This window comes from Oratosquilla oratoria, chromosome 40 (genome assembly GCF_046742065.1).
Source record: "Oratosquilla oratoria isolate Oo_2021 chromosome 40, ASM4674206v1, whole genome shotgun sequence".
NCBI lineage: Eukaryota > Metazoa > Arthropoda > Malacostraca > Stomatopoda > Squillidae > Oratosquilla > Oratosquilla oratoria.
This window is the reverse complement of record NC_134816.1, coordinates 36031740-36047999: the sequence shown is the minus strand read 5'-3', so window position 1 is coordinate 36047999 and position 16260 is coordinate 36031740. Positions and strand designations below refer to the sequence as shown.

The following is a 16260-nucleotide window of genomic DNA, read 5'->3' as shown; positions in this document are numbered from 1 at the left end:
CCGTTGGCCTGAGTGGTGTCAAATTGGACTCCACGGCAGCCTTAGCCGCCCTCGACCTGTGTGAGCCGTGTTATCTGTGGAGATGTGGCAACACCGGGATATCTCCTAACCCCGCCTTAGCGGTCACTTCTCGTTGCGCTGACTATAGTACTAGAGTACTAGTGTACTAGTACTAAAGTACTAGTACTAGAGTACCAGTGTACTAGTACTAGAGTACTAGTGTACCAATACTAGAGTACTAGAGTTCCAATGTTTTCATAATGCCTAAAAAAATGATCTCTCACTCAAGAGAAAACTGTAGATACTTTCGTAATTCATCCACCTTATATATATCTATTGTCTCTACCAGACCCGTAAGTGTCTTTTTATAACCCCAAGTCTATAATAGAGCCCGCCCACTTGCTGCAATATGCTCTGCATGCACCATATAGGGGCCGATTCACATTATATGATTCTTCTTTGTTTGGCTTTCATACATTTTTTGCATTGAAGTCAATTAGGCTGTTTGCATTATATGTTCTGTCTATTGTTCATCTTTTGTACAGCCTTCATTTGTACATACTGGATATGTTTGGAAGAAATTCCAAAGGATGAAATGTATACATAATGGAAATGTTCTGCATCCTAGCCATAAGTGTGAGCATCGTTATGTATCAGTCACTTGGTGGTAACAGGGGGAAGGCTGTGACTTACCCTCAGTCTGAAAACTTCTGTATTTGCTCATTGAAGAAATAGTCATGAGCAACGGAAAGTCAATATGGTAGAACTGGTCACTGGCTATGAGGAGCTTGTCAAGTCCAAAATTCACCCTATGACTTTCTTTTCCTTTGGCAAATGTGCACCTCATCTTCATCTAAAAGAAGAGCAATTGCAGCAAGTTCCTTTGCAAAACCTTTTCTTGGTGCCATACCAGAGCAACAGCAGCACACTGACTGAGCGCATCATGTATGGTGTGAACACAGTGACATTTTGACAGAACACAAACGAAATGTAACCATATGAAAATGAACCATGTGTGCATTGGCCCTAATGTGGTTGGGCTCACTGTTTGGGATCCCTATAACAAAGGATTACAAAGGCGGAGCATGCCGACTGGAGACCTTTTGATCCATATCTAGGTCGGATGCAAAAAAAAAAAAAAAAAAAAACTCATATTAATAAAACACATAAATAAATGCATAGGTATAGTTAAATAATAAACAAACAGGTAAATAGTAAATAATAATAAATTGACATATAACTAATAATATATGAAAATCAGACAGACAAATGATAACAAAACAAAACCAAATAATATAAGATAAATCATAATCATTACAGCATCTTACTTAGGTATTTATCTAAATGATTCTTAAAAGCTTCGAACTGAACTACATTGCACTACCTGTGCAGGAAGTTTATTCCATTCATTAACTACACGGTTGGCAAAGTTGTTTCTACCTACTTCCAAATTGAATCTATTTCCGGACAGTTTGAGACCATTGTTTCTTGTCTGATTCTCATTCAATGTAAAAATTTTGTCACTTTTGATGTCAATTCCCTTTAGAATTTTAAAGACCTGTATCAAGTCACCTCTGAGTCTACGCTTTTTTAGGGAAAACAGATTCATATGTTTTAGTCGATTTTCGTATGATTTATTTTTGATATTTGGAATCAGTTTTGTGGCTCGCCGTTGTACTTTTTCCAGTATGTCAATGTCTTTAATGAGATTCGGTGACCATACGGAAACGGCATATTCCAAATGTGGACGAACTAACGATTTATATAGCTTGTTAATGAGTGATGGACTTTTGAAATCAAAAGATCGCGCAATCAGTCCTAGAATCTTATTTGCTTTCTCAGAGGCTGAAATACACTGCTTGGATGATTTGAGGTCGTTACTGATAATTACGCCGAGATCTTTTTCACTATCCACTTTTGTTAACGAATTTCCAAATAACTTGTAATCGAACTTACTGTTATTTTTACCTATGTGCATTACTTTGCATTTACTTGTGTTAAATTTCATTAGCCACTTTTCAGACCATTGCTGTAATTTATCTAAATCTTCTTGAATATCTACCGGTAATTGGCTTGAATGATCATTTGCCACTCCGCACAGTTTTGTATCATCAGCAAATTTGGAAACAGTAGATTTTAGTCCATGGTCTATATCATTTATATATACTATGAATAGAAGTGGCCCAAGAACGGAACCCTGAGGAACTCCACTTGCAACACTTTTCCATCCAGAAGTTTTTCCATTTGAAACAACTCTCTGTTTTCAATCCTTCAACCAATTGCTAGTCCAACCTAATAGGCTACCACTTATTCCATGCAAAGCTAATTTAGTAAGTAGTCTTTCGTGTGGGACGGTATCAAAAGCTTTTGCAAAGTCTAGATATATTAAATCTATATTGTTTCTTTTGTCATAATTTGAGATAACTGTGTTGTAGAATTCGAGTAAGTTAGTCACGCAAGAACGTTTCCGTCTGAAACCATGCTGGCTATCATTTATGAAACGGTTACTTTCTAAATGATGTTCGATAGCATCTCTGATGATAGTTTCCATTATTTTTCCTACGATTGAAGTCAAACTTATAGGCCTATAGTTATTTGGTTTCTTTTTGTCACCTTTTTTGAATATGGGAGTAACGTTAGCTAGCTTCCATTCTCTTGGGACATCTCCGGATATGATGGATTTCTTGAAAATAATTTCTAATGGAACAACAATCTCATTTTTCATTTCCTTTAAGATTCTTGGATGCCAACCGTCAGGCCCTGGTGTTTTATTAACTTTGAGTTTGTCTATACACGTGTGGTCTTCACCTGCCACTCAGTCTTCAGTGGTCACAATTCCACTCGTCTGAGCCATCGGAACACTCAACAAACCCGTTGCAGATGTTGGCAGAGGACAGGCATTCCCCCAGGGGACACCGGTGGCCCTGACACGTTGCATTCACGGGACGACTCAGCTCACTCTGCGTCAGCTCCATAACCTGGAAAATGGAAGAATGTTTTCTTTAAGGTTAATTAAACCGTCATCGATCCCTTCAGCTGACAGAGGAATAAAACTATCTAGATTTAGCCAAAGAAAAATCTGACATGGTCATCTTCAGGGAGGAATGGTTATAGTGGATTGGCTAGTGAGGTTATTCAATGTAAGACCAAGGAAAGGGAATGTGCCAAGGGACTGGAGAAGTGCAAATACAGTTCTGCTTCATAAAGGAAAAGGAGACAATATTGGGGAGTGGAGGAGTTGGGGTGAAGGTAAGTACTGAAGGAAGCAAGTAAATATCATCAGGAAATTAAAAATGTCATGAGAAATAGGTATCTGAGAATGGATACAATGAGGAGCTTTTATGGAGGAGTGATTATGTCTATGACACTGGGTTAGAGACTTGGAATAATGCAGGAAAACACAGCACTTCCACAGCAGAGCCTGACAACCACAGCTGCTTTGCCCCCGCAGCTTCATTTACAGTTTCTTACTGTGGACAAAAAAAAAAAAAAAAATCACTATCAAGACTATGATTGATCTCACATCATTCATAATCATTACCTCCCTGCCAGTGAAGAGACTTTTAACACTTAGACTTTGGGTAGTCTGCCTATGTTGGAGCACTTGTGACATACCTGGTCAATCCAGGAGAGGTACTTGACGACTTTGGTGTAGACCCCTGGGCGGTGTGGACGTGCACACCCATAGCCGTTGCTCGTGACGCCTACCAGTTGCCAGCGACCATCAGGTTCCTGTGTGGAGATATTTACCTTGTTGTATTTACCTAGTTGTATTATACGGGAAGGGAGCTATGCTCATGGTGATCCGTCTTTCTATCTTTCAGCATCAAGGAGAAAGAGCTGTGAATATAATGATAAAACATGCCTAAAGGAAACTACTTAACCCATAATGAGGGTAAATGATGAGAGAGAGATACAGAAATACAGAGAGAGAGAGGGGGGGGGTGAGGCTTGATGCCCTCCAGTCCAATCCCACACCAGTCACCCACACCCTATCCCCGCCACACCCTTGCTCTCACGATTCTGCTCTCTACGCTCATGTGCACCCTATCCCACACTCTACGCCTGGCGCAACTTTGGACCAAATCCCTGACCTTCGGATTTCCCCCCAAAATCCATGGGGGACCCCCTTGCAGATTTTTTGGATTTTGGGCCATTTTGGTCACCTCCGCCGATTTACCCGCTATCACACCCACAGGTCCGGCGGGGCCTGGGATGCCCTCCAGTCCAATCCCACACCAGTCACCCACACCCTATCCCCGCCAGAGGCATAAACGTCAAAAGGCCCAACTTTCGAGGGCTCTCACCACCCACACCCTTGCTCTCACGATTCTGCTCTCTACGCTCATGTGCACCCTATCCCACACTATACGCGTGGCGCAAGTTTGGACCAAATCGCTCAACTTCGGATTTCCCTAAAAAAATCCATGGGGGACCCCCTTGCAGATTTTTTGGATTTTGGGCCATTTTGGTCACCTCCGCCGATTTACCCGCTATCACACCCACAGGTCCGGCGGGGCCTGGGATGCCCTCCAGTCCAATCCCACACCAGTCACCCACACCCTATCCCCGCCAGCGGCATAAACGTCAAAAGGCCCAACTTTCGAGGGCTCTCACCGCCACACCCTTGCTCTCACGATTCTGCTCTCTACGCTCATGTGCACCCTATCCCACACTCTACGCCTGGCGCAACTTTGGACCAAATCCCTGACCTTCGGATTTCCCCCCAAAATCCATGGGGGACCCCCTTGCAGATTTTTTGGATTTTGGGCCATTTTGGTCACCTCCGCCGATTTACCCGCTATCACACCCACAGGTCCGGCGGGGCCTGGGATGCCCTCCAGTCCAATCCCACACCAGTCACCCACACCCTATCCCCGCCAGAGGCATAAACGTCAAAAGGCCCAACTTTCGAGGGCTCTCACCGCCACACCCTTGCTCTCACGATTCTGCTCTCTACGCTCATGTGCACCCTATCCCACACTCTACGCCTGGCGCAACTTTGGACCAAATCACTGACCTTCGGATTTCCCCCCAAAATCCATGGTGGTAACTCTTGCAGATTTTTTGGATTTTGGGCCATTTTGGTCACCTCCGCCGATTTACCCGCTATCACACCCACAGGTCCGGCGGGGCCTGGGATGCCCTCCAGTCCAATCCCACACCAGTCACCCACACCCTATCCCCGCCAGAGGCATAAACGTCAAAAGGCCCAACTTTCGAGGGCTCTCACCGCCACACCCTTGCTCTCACGATTCTGCTCTCTACGCTCATGTGCACCCTATCCCACACTCTACGCCTGGCGCAACTTTGGACCAAATCACTGACCTTCGGATTTCCCCCTAAAATCCATGGGGGCCCCCTTGCAGATTTTTTGGATTTTGGGCCATTTTGGTCACCTCCGCCGATTTACCCGCTATCACACCCACAGGTCCGGCGGGGCCTGGGATGCCCTCCAGTCCAATCCCACACCAGTCACCCACACCCTATCCCCGCCAGAGGCATAAACGTCAAAAGGCCCAACTTTCGAGGGCTCTCACCGCCACACCCTTGCTCTCACGATTCTGCTCTCTACGCTCATGTGCACCCTATCCCACACTCTACGCCTGGCGCAACTTTGGACCAAATCACTGACCTTCGGATTTCCCCCTAAAATCCATGGGGGCCCCCTTGCAGATTTTTTGGATTTTGGGCCATTTTGGTCACCTCCGCCGATTTACCCGCTATCACACCCACAGGTCCGGCGGGGCCTGGGATGCCCTCCAGTCCAATCCCACACCAGTCACCCACACCCTATCCCCGCCAGAGGCATAAACGTCAAAAGGCCCAACTTTCGAGGGCTCTCACCGCCACACCCTTGCTCTCACGATTCTGCTCTCTACGCTCATGTGCACCCTATCCCACACTCTACGCCTGGCGCAACTTTGGACCAAATCACTGACCTTCGGATTTCCCCCCAAAATCCATGGGGGACCCCCTTGCAGATTTTTTGGATTTTGGGCCATTTTGGTCACCTCCGCCGATTTACCCGCTATCACACCCACAGGTCCGGCGGGGCCTGGGATGCCCTCCAGTCCAATCCCACACCAGTCACCCACACCCTATCCCCGCCAGAGGCATAAACGTCAAAAGGCCCAACTTTCGAGGGCTCTCACCGCCACACCCTTCCTCTCACGATTCTGCTCTCTACGCTCATGTGCACCCTATCCCACACTCTACGCCTGGCGCAACTTTGGACCAAATCACTGACCTTCGGATTTCCCCCCAAAATCCATGGGGGACCCCCTTGCAGATTTTTTGGATTTTGGGCCATTTTGGTCACCTCCGCCGATTTACCCGCTATCACACCCACAGGTCCGGCGGGGCCTGGGATGCCCTCCAGTCCAATCCCACACCAGTCACCCACACCCTATCCCCGCCAGAGGCATAAACGTCAAAAGGCCCAACTTTCGAGGGCTCTCACCGCCACACCCTTCCTCTCACGATTCTGCTCTCTACGCTCATGTGCACCCTATCCCACACTCTACGCCTGGCGCAACTTTGGACCAAATCCCTGACCTTCGGATTTCCCCCCAAAATCCATGGGGGACCCCCTTGCAGATTTTTTTGGATTTTGGGCCATTTTGGTCACCTCCGCCGATTTACCCGCTATCACACCCACAGGTCCGGCGGGGCCTGGGATGCCCTCCAGTCCAATCCCACACCAGTCACCCACACCCTATCCCCGCCAGAGGCATAAACGTCAAAAGGCCCAACTTTCGAGGGCTCTCACCGCCACACCCTTCCTCTCACGATTCTGCTCTCTACGCTCATGTGCACCCTATCCCACACTCTACGCCTGGCGCAACTTTGGACCAAATCCCTGACCTTCGGATTTCCCCCCAAAATCCATGGGGGACCCCCTTGCAGATTTTTTGGATTTTGGGCCATTTTGGTCACCTCCGCCGATTTACCCGCTATCACACCCACAGGTCCGGCGGGGCCTGGGATGCCCTCCAGTCCAATCCCACACCAGTCACCCACACCCTATCCCCGCCAGAGGCATAAACGTCAAAAGGCCCAACTTTCGAGGGCTCTCACCGCCACACCCTTCCTCTCACGATTCTGCTCTCTACGCTCATGTGCACACTATCCCACACTCTACGCCTGGCGCAACTTTGGACCAAATCCCTGACCTTCGGATTTCCCCCCAAAATCCATGGGGGACCCCCTTGCAGATTTTTTGGATTTTGGGCCATTTTGGTCACCTCCGCCGATTTACCCGCTATCACACCCACAGGTCCGGCGGGGCCTGGGATGCCCTCCAGTCCAATCCCACACCAGTCACCCACACCCTATCCCCGCCAGAGGCATAAACGTCAAAAGGCCCAACTTTCGAGGGCTCTCACCGCCACACCCTTCCTCTCACGATTCTGCTCTCTACGCTCATGTGCACCCTATCCCACACTCTACGCCTGGCGCAACTTTGGACCAAATCACTGACCTTCGGATTTCCCCCCAAAATCCATGGGGGACCCCCTTGCAGATTTTTTGGATTTTGGGCCATTTTGGTCACCTCCGCCGATTTACCCGCTATCACACCCACAGGTCCGGCGGGGCCTGGGATGCCCTCCAGTCCAATCCCACACCAGTCACCCACACCCTATCCCCGCCAGAGGCATAAACGTCAAAAGGCCCAACTTTCGAGGGCTCTCACCGCCACACCCTTCCTCTCACGATTCTGCTCTCTACGCTCATGTGCACCCTATCCCACACTCTACGCCTGGCGCAACTTTGGACCAAATCACTGACCTTCGGATTTCCCCCCAAAATCCATGGGGGACCCCTTGCAGATTTTTTGGATTTTGGGCCATTTTGGTCACCTCCGCCGATTTACCCGCTATCACACCCACAGGTCAGGCGTGTGCTGGGATGCCCTCCAGTCCAATCCCACACCAGTCACCCACACCCTATCCCCGCCAGAGGCATAAACGTCAAAAGGCCCAACTTTCGAGGGCTCTCACCGCCACACCCTTCCTCTCACGATTCTGCTCTCTACGCTCATGTGCACCCTATCCCACACTCTACGCCTGGCGCAACTTTGGACCAAATCACTGACCTTCGGATTTCCCCCCAAAATCCATGGGGGACCCCCTTGCAGATTTTTTGGATTTTGGGCCATTTTGGTCACCTCCGCCGATTTACCCGCTATCACACCCACAGGTCCGTAGGGCACAGGGATGCCCTCCAGTCCAATCCCACACCAGTCACCCACACCCTATCCCCGCCAGAGGCATAAACGTCAAAAGGCCCAACTTTCGAGGGCTCTCACCGCCACACCCTTGCTCTCACGATTCTGCTCTCTACGCTCATGTGCACCCTATCCCACACTCTACGCCTGGCGCAACTTTGGACCAAATCCCTGACCTTCGGATTTCCCCCCAAAATCCATGGGGGACCCCCTTGCAGATTTTTTGGATTTTGGGCCATTTTGGTCACCTCCGCCGATTTACCCGCTATCACACCCACAGGTCCGGCGGGGCCTGGGATGCCCTCCAGTCCAATCCCACACCAGTCACCCACACCCTATCCCCGCCAGAGGCATAAACGTCAAAAGGCCCAACTTTCGAGGGCTCTCACCGCCACACCCTTGCTCTCACGATTCTGCTCTCTACGCTCATGTGCACCCTATCCCACACTCTACGCCTGGCGCAACTTTGGACCAAATCACTGACCTTCGGATTTCCCCCCAAAATCCATGGGGCCCCTTGCAGATTTTTTGGATTTTGGGCCATTTTGGTCACCTCCGCCGATTTACCCGCTATCACACCCACAGGTCCGGCGGGGCCTGGGATGCCCTCCAGTCCAATCCCACACCAGTCACCCACACCCTATCCCCGCCAGAGGCATAAACGTCAAAAGGCCCAACTTTCGAGGGCTCTCACCGCCACACCCTTCCTCTCACGATTCTGCTCTCTACGCTCATGTGCACCCTATCCCACACTCTACGCCTGGCGCAACTTTGGACCAAATCACTGACCTTCGGATTTCCCCCCAAAATCCATGGGGGACCCCTTGCAGATTTTTTGGATTTTGGGCCATTTTGGTCACCTCCGCCGATTTACCCGCTATCACACCCACAGGTCCGGCGGGGCCTGGGATGCCCTCCAGTCCAATCCCACACCAGTCACCCACACCCTATCCCCGCCAGAGGCATAAACGTCAAAAGGCCCAACTTTCGAGGGCTCTCACCGCCACACCCTTGCTCTCACGATTCTGCTCTCTACGCTCATGTGCACCCTATCCCACACTCTACGCCTGGCGCAACTTTGGACCAAATCCCTGACCTTCGGATTTCCCCCCAAAATCCATGGGGGACCCCCTTGCAGATTTTTTGGATTTTGGGCCATTTTGGTCTCCTCAGGAGATTTACCCGCTATCACACCCACAGGTCCGGCGGGGCCTGGGATGCCCTCCAGTCCAATCCCACACCAGTCACCCACACCCTATCCCCGCCAGAGGCATAAACGTCAAAAGGCCCAACTTTCGAGGGCTCTCACCGCCACACCCTTGCTCTCACGATTCTGCTCTCTACGCTCATGTGCACCCTATCCCACACTCTACGCCTGGCGCAACTTTGGACCAAATCCCTGACCTTCGGATTTCCCCCCAAAATCCATGGGGGACCCCCTTGCAGATTTTTTGGATTTTGGGCCATTTTGGTCACCTCCGCCGATTTACCCGCTATCACACCCACAGGTCCGGCGGGGCCTGGGATGCCCTCCAGTCCAATCCCACACCAGTCACCCACACCCTATCCCCGCCAGAGGCATAAACGTCAAAAGGCCCAACTTTCGAGGGCTCTCACCGCCACACCCTTGCTCTCACGATTCTGCTCTCTACGCTCATGTGCACCCTATCCCACACTCTACGCCTGGCGCAACTTTGGACCAAATCACTGACCTTCGGATTTCCCCCCAAAATCCATGGGGGACCCCCTTGCAGATTTTTTGGATTTTGGGCCATTTTGGTCACCTCCGCCGATTTACCCGCTATCACACCCACAGGTCCGGCGGGGCCTGGGATGCCCTCCAGTCCAATCCCACACCAGTCACCCACACCCTATCCCCGCCAGAGGCATAAACGTCAAAAGGCCCAAATTTCGAGGGCTCTCACCGCCACACCCTTGCTCTCACGATTCTGCTCTCTACGCTCATGTGCACCCTATCCCACACTCTACGCCTGGCGCAACTTTGGACCAAATCCCTGACCTTCGGATTTCCCCCCAAAATCCATGGGGCAGATTTTTTGGATTTTGGGCCATTTTGGTCACCTCCGCCGATTTACCCGCTATCACACCCACAGGTCCGGCGGGGCCTGGGATGCCCTCCAGTCCAATCCCACACCAGTCACCCACACCCTATCCCCGCCAGAGGCATAAACGTCAAAAGGCCCAACTTTCGAGGGCTCTCACCGCCACACCCTTGCTCTCACGATTCTGCTCTCTACGCTCATGTGCACCCTATCCCACACTCTACGCCTGGCGCAACTTTGGACCAAATCCCTGACCTTCGGATTTCCCCCCAAAATCCATGGGGGACCCCCTTGCAGATTTTTTGGATTTTGGGCCAATTTTGTCAAGTCCTCTGATGTACCCGCTATCACACCCACAGGTCCGGCGGGGCCTGGGATGCCCTCCAGTCCAATCCCACACCAGTACACAACACCATATCCCCGCCAGAGGCATAAACGTCAAAAGGCCCAACTTTCGAGGGCTCTCACCGCCACACCCTTGCTCTCACGATTCTGCTCTCTACGCTCATGTGCACCCTATCCCACACTCTACGCCTGGCGCAACTTTGGACCAAATCACTGACCTTCGGATTTCCCCCCAAAATCCATGGGGGAACCCCCTTGCAGATTTTTTGGATTTTGGGCCATTCTGGTCACCGCCGCCGATTTACCCGCTATCACACCCACAGGTCCGGCGGGGCCTGGGATGCCCTCCAGTCCAATCCCACACCAGTCACCCACACCCTATCCCCGCCAGAGGCATAAACGTCAAAAGGCCCAACTTTCGAGGGCTCTCACCGCCACACCCTTGCTCTCACGATTCTGCTCTCTACGCTCATGTGCACCCTATCCCACACTCTACGATTGGCGCAACTTTGGACCAAATCACTGACCTTCGGATTTCCCCCCAAAATCCATGGGGCAGATTTTTTGGATTTTGGGCCATTTTGGTCACCTCCGCCGATTTACCCGCTATCACACCCACAGGTCCGGCGGGGCCTGGGATGCCCTCCAGTCCAATCCCACACCAGTCACCCACACCCTATCCCCGCCAGAGGCATAAACGTCAAAAGGCCCAACTTTCGAGGGCTCTCACCGCCACACCCTTGCTCTCACGATTCTGCTCTCTACGCTCATGTGCACCCTATCCCACACTCTACGCCTGGCGCAACTTTGGACCAAATCCCTGACCTTGCAGATTTTTTGGATTTTGGGCCATTTTGGTCACCTCCGCCGATTTACCCGCTATCACACCCACAGGTCCGGCGGGGCCTGGGATGCCCTCCAGTCCAATCCCACACCAGTCACCCACACCCTATCCCCGCCAGAGGCATAAACGTCAGTTGGCCCAACTTTCGAGGGCTCTCACCGCCACACCCTTCCTCTCACGATTCTGCTCTCTACGCTCATGTGCACCCTATCCCACACTCTACGCCTGGCGCAACTTTGGACCAAATCACTGACCTTCGGATTTCCCCCCAAAATCCATGGGGGACCCCCTTGCAGATTTTTTGGATTTTGGGCCATTTTGGTCACCTCCGCCGATTTACCCGCTATCACACCCACAGGTCCGGCGGGGCCTGGGATGCCCTCCAGTCCAATCCCACACCAGTCACCCACACCCTATCCCCGCCAGAGGCATAAACGTCAAAAGGCCCAACTTTCGAGGGCTCTCACCGCCACACCCTTCCTCTCACGATTCTGCTCTCTACGCTCATGTGCACCCTATCCCACCCTCTACGCCTGGCGCAACTTGAGACCATATCACTGACCTTCGGATTTCCCCCCAAAATCCATGGGGGACCCCCTTGCAGATTTTTTGGATTTTGGGCCATTTTGGTCACCTCCGCCGATTTACCCGCTATCACACCCACAGGTCCGGCGGGGCCTGGGATGCCCTCCAGTCCAATCCCACACCAGTCACCCATACCCTATCCCCGCCAGAGGCATAAACGTCAAAAGGCCCAACTTTCGAGGGCTCTCACCGCCACACCCTTGCTCTCACGATTCTGCTCTCTACGCTCATGTGCACCCTATCCCACACTCTACGCCTGGCGCAACTTTGGACCAAATCCCTGACCTTCGGATTTCCCCCCAAAATCCATGGGGGACCCCCTTGCAGATTTTTTGGATTTTGGGCCATTTTGGTCACCTCCGCCGATTTACCCGCTATCACACCCACAGGTCCGGCGGGGCCTGGGATGCCCTCCAGTCCAATCCCACACCAGTCACCCATACCCTATCCCCGCCAGAGGCATAAACGTCAAAAGGCCCAACTTTCGAGGGCTCTCACCGCCACACCCTTCCTCTAACGATTCTGCTCTCTACGCTCATGTGCACCCTATCCCACACTCTACGCCTGGCGCAACTTTGGACCAAATCACTGACCTTCGGATTTCCCCCCAAAATCCATGGGGGACCCCCTTGCAGATTTTTTGGATTTTGGGCCATTTTGGTCACCTCCGCCGATTTACCCGCTATCACACCCACAGGTCCGGCGGGGCCTGGGATGCCCTCCAGTCCAATCCCACACCAGTCACCCACACCCTATCCCCGCCAGAGGCATAAACGTCAAAAGGCCCAACTTTCGAGGGCTCTCACCGCCACACCCTTCCTCTCACGATTCTGCTCTCTACGCTCATGTGCACCCTATCCCACACTCTACGCCTGGCGCAGCTTTGGACCAAATCACTGACCTTCGGATTTCCCCCCAAAATCCATGGGGGACCCCCTTGCAGATTTTTTGGATTTTGGGCCATTTTGGTCACCTCCGCCGATTTACCCGCTATCACACCCACAGGTCCGGCGGGGCCTGGGATGCCCTCCAGTCCAATCCCACACCAGTCACCCACACCCTATCCCCGCCAGAGGCATAAACGTCAAAAGGCCCAACTTTCGAGGGCTCTCACCGCCACACCCTTCCTCTCACGATTCTGCTCTCTACGCTCATGTGCACCCTATCCCACACTCTACGCCTGGCGCAACTTTAGACCAAATCCCTGACCTTCGGATTTCCCCCCAAAATCCATGGGGGACCCCCTTGCAGATTTTTTGGATTTTGGGCCATTTTGGTCACCTCCGCCGATTTACCCGCTATCACACCCACAGGTCCGGCGGGGCCTGGGATGCCCTCCAGTCCAATCCCACACCAGTCACCCTAAACATATCCCCGCCAGAGGCATAAACGTCAAAAGGCCCAACTTTCGAGGGCTCTCACCGCCACACCCTTGCTCTCACGATTCTGCTCTCTACGCTCATGTGCACCCTATCCCACACTCTACGCCTGGCGCAACTTTGGACCAAATCCCTGACCTTCGGATTTCCCCCCAAAATCCATGGGGGACCCCCTTGCAGATTTTTTGGATTTTGGGCCATTTTGGTCACCTCCGCCGATTTACCCGCTATCACACCCACAGGTCCGGCGGGGCCTGGGATGCCCTCCAGTCCAATCCCACACCAGTCACCCATACCCTATCCCCGCCAGAGGCATAAACGTCAAAAGGCCCAACTTTCGAGGGCTCTCACCGCCACACCCTTCCTCTCACGATTCTGCTCTCTACGCTCATGTGCACCCTATCCCACACTCTACGCCTGGCGCAACTTTGGACCAAATCACTGACCTTCGGATTTCCCCCCAAAATCCATGGGGGACCCCCTTGCAGATTTTTTGGATTTTGGGCCATTTTGGTCACCTCCGCCGATTTACCCGCTATCACACCCACAGGTCCGGCGGGGCCTGGGATGCCCTCCAGTCCAATCCCACACCAGTCACCCACACCCTATCCCCGCCAGAGGCATAAACGTCAAAAGGCCCAACTTTCGAGGGCTCTCACCGCCACACCCTTCCTCTCACGATTCTGCTCTCTACGCTCATGTGCACCCTATCCCACACTCTACGCCTGGCGCAACTTTGGACCAAATCACTGACCTTCGGATTTCCCCCCAGATTTTTTGGATTTTGGGCCATTTTGGTCACCTCCGCCGATTTACCCGCTATCACACCCACAGGTCCGGCGGGGCCTGGGATGCCCTCCAGTCCAATCCCACACCAGTGGTAGTCAGCCACAAGGAACATGTTCTGTGATTGCATACATACTAAGATTTTGTTCCCCTTACAAGGGAGGTAGTCAAAGTCAAAAGGCATAATTCCACTCCCACCCATTCCATCCCCACCCACTCCACTCCCATCCACCCCCCTCCCTCCCTCACTCTTTTCTTGTATCCTACTGGATGATGGGTCATCCCTTCATCTCACCCACTGCCCTGGGATTGCATGTAACAAAAAGTCTTTGGGGAATCTCACCCATGACTTTCTTTCCCCGTAACAAGAATGTCTGTGAATTCCAAAGACAGTAGTGAAGGATGCAGTGTTTGTACCAAGAAACTAGCATTTCACTGTAATATACCTTGACAAAGGTCTTCGAGAACCTACCACTCGGGCCAACGGTATGGCTGCCAGAGGCCAAAAGGTGATTACTGGGAGAAGAGGCCCAAATTTGGAGGGGTGCCACTCCCACGCCCTTGGACTCAGGCTGCTCATGCTTACCTTGCTGTGCACTTTGACCGACTCTCTCCCTGTGGGGCAAGTTTGGACCAAATCGGTCACTTTCGAATTTTCGGATAAATTCATGGGGTTAATCTTTCGAGATTTTTTGGATTTTGGGTCATTTTCGTCACTTGCTCCGATTTATCCGCCATCTCACCCACAGGTCGAGGGCGGCTAGGGCTGCCGTGGAGTCCAATTTTCGGAGAAATTCATGGGGTCCTTTGAGATTTTTTGGATTTCGGGTCACTTTGGTCACTTGCTCCGATTTACCCGCCAACTCACCCACAGGTCTAGGGCGGCTAGGGCTGCCGTGGAGTCCAATTTGACACCACTCAGGCCAACGGTATGGGTGCCAGAGGCCAAAAGGTGATTACTGGGTGAAAAGGCCCAAATTTGGAGGGGTGCCACTCCCACGCCCTTGGACTCAGGCTGCTCATGCTTACCTTGCTGTGCACTTTGACCGACTCTCTCCCTGTGGGGCAAGTTTGGACCAAATCGGTCACCTTCGAATTTTCGGCTAAATTCATGGGGTCCTTTGAGATTTTTTGGATTTTGGGTCATTTTGGTCACTTGCTCCGATTTACCCGCCATCTCACCCACAGGTCGAGGGCGGCTAGGGCTGCCGTGGAGTCCAATTTGACACCACTCAGGCCAACGGTATGGGTGCCAGAGGCCAAAAGGTGATTACTGGTTGAAAAGGCCCAAATTTGGAGGGGTGCCACTGCCACGCCCTTGGACTCAGGCTGCTCATGCTTACCTTGCTGTGCACTTTGACCGACTCTCTCCCTGTGGGGCAAGTTTGGACCAAATCGGTCACCTTCGAATTTTCGGCTAAATTCAATTCTACGAGATTTTTTGGATTTTGGGTCATTTTGGTCACCTGCTCCGATTTACCCGCCATCTCTCCCACAGGTCGAGGGCGGCTAGGGCTGCCGTGGAGTCCAATTTGACACCACTCAGGCCAACGGTATGGGTGCCAGAGGCCAAAAGGTGATTACTGGGTGAAAAGGCCCAAATTTGGAGGGGTGCCACTGCCACGCCCTTGGACTCCGGCTGCTCATGCTTACCTTGCTGTGCACTTTGACCGACTCTCTCCCTGCGGGTGAAATGGTGGATCAGTCGGAGCAAATAACCAAAATGACCACAAAACAAAAATATCTCAAAGAGGACCCACGGATTTTGCCCAAAATTGTCAGGTTACTGATTTGCTACAAACTTAACCCAGAGGGGGTGAGTCATACATGGTGCACTGCGAATTAAACATGGGCAACCTGGACTAAAGCACATGGTGGTGGCGACCATCCAGAGTTGAGATTTTGATCTGATTTTTCATATTTCTGCCTCTGGCATCTGTACTTATGGCCTGAGTGTCCAAGTGAAATCCACATGAGGCTTGGTGGCCCTCCACCTGAGGGTGAGATGGGGGCCCGATCATAGCTTGA

At 51.9% G+C, this 16260-nt stretch overlaps 1 long non-coding RNA gene across 1 annotated transcript in view; it reads right to left on the bottom strand.

Annotated features, from left to right (window-relative positions):
• Nucleotides 1–2354: 2354 nt before the first annotated feature.
• LOC143020594 (uncharacterized) overlaps nt 2355–16260 on the bottom strand; it is a 30442-nt gene continuing 16536 nt past the window's right edge. The window contains exons 2-3 of the long non-coding RNA XR_012965908.1: nt 3616–3732; nt 2355–2978 (exon numbers count right to left, since the gene is read on the bottom strand). This is a non-coding gene — a long non-coding RNA (uncharacterized LOC143020594). The remainder of the gene's footprint in view (nt 2979–3615; nt 3733–16260) is intronic.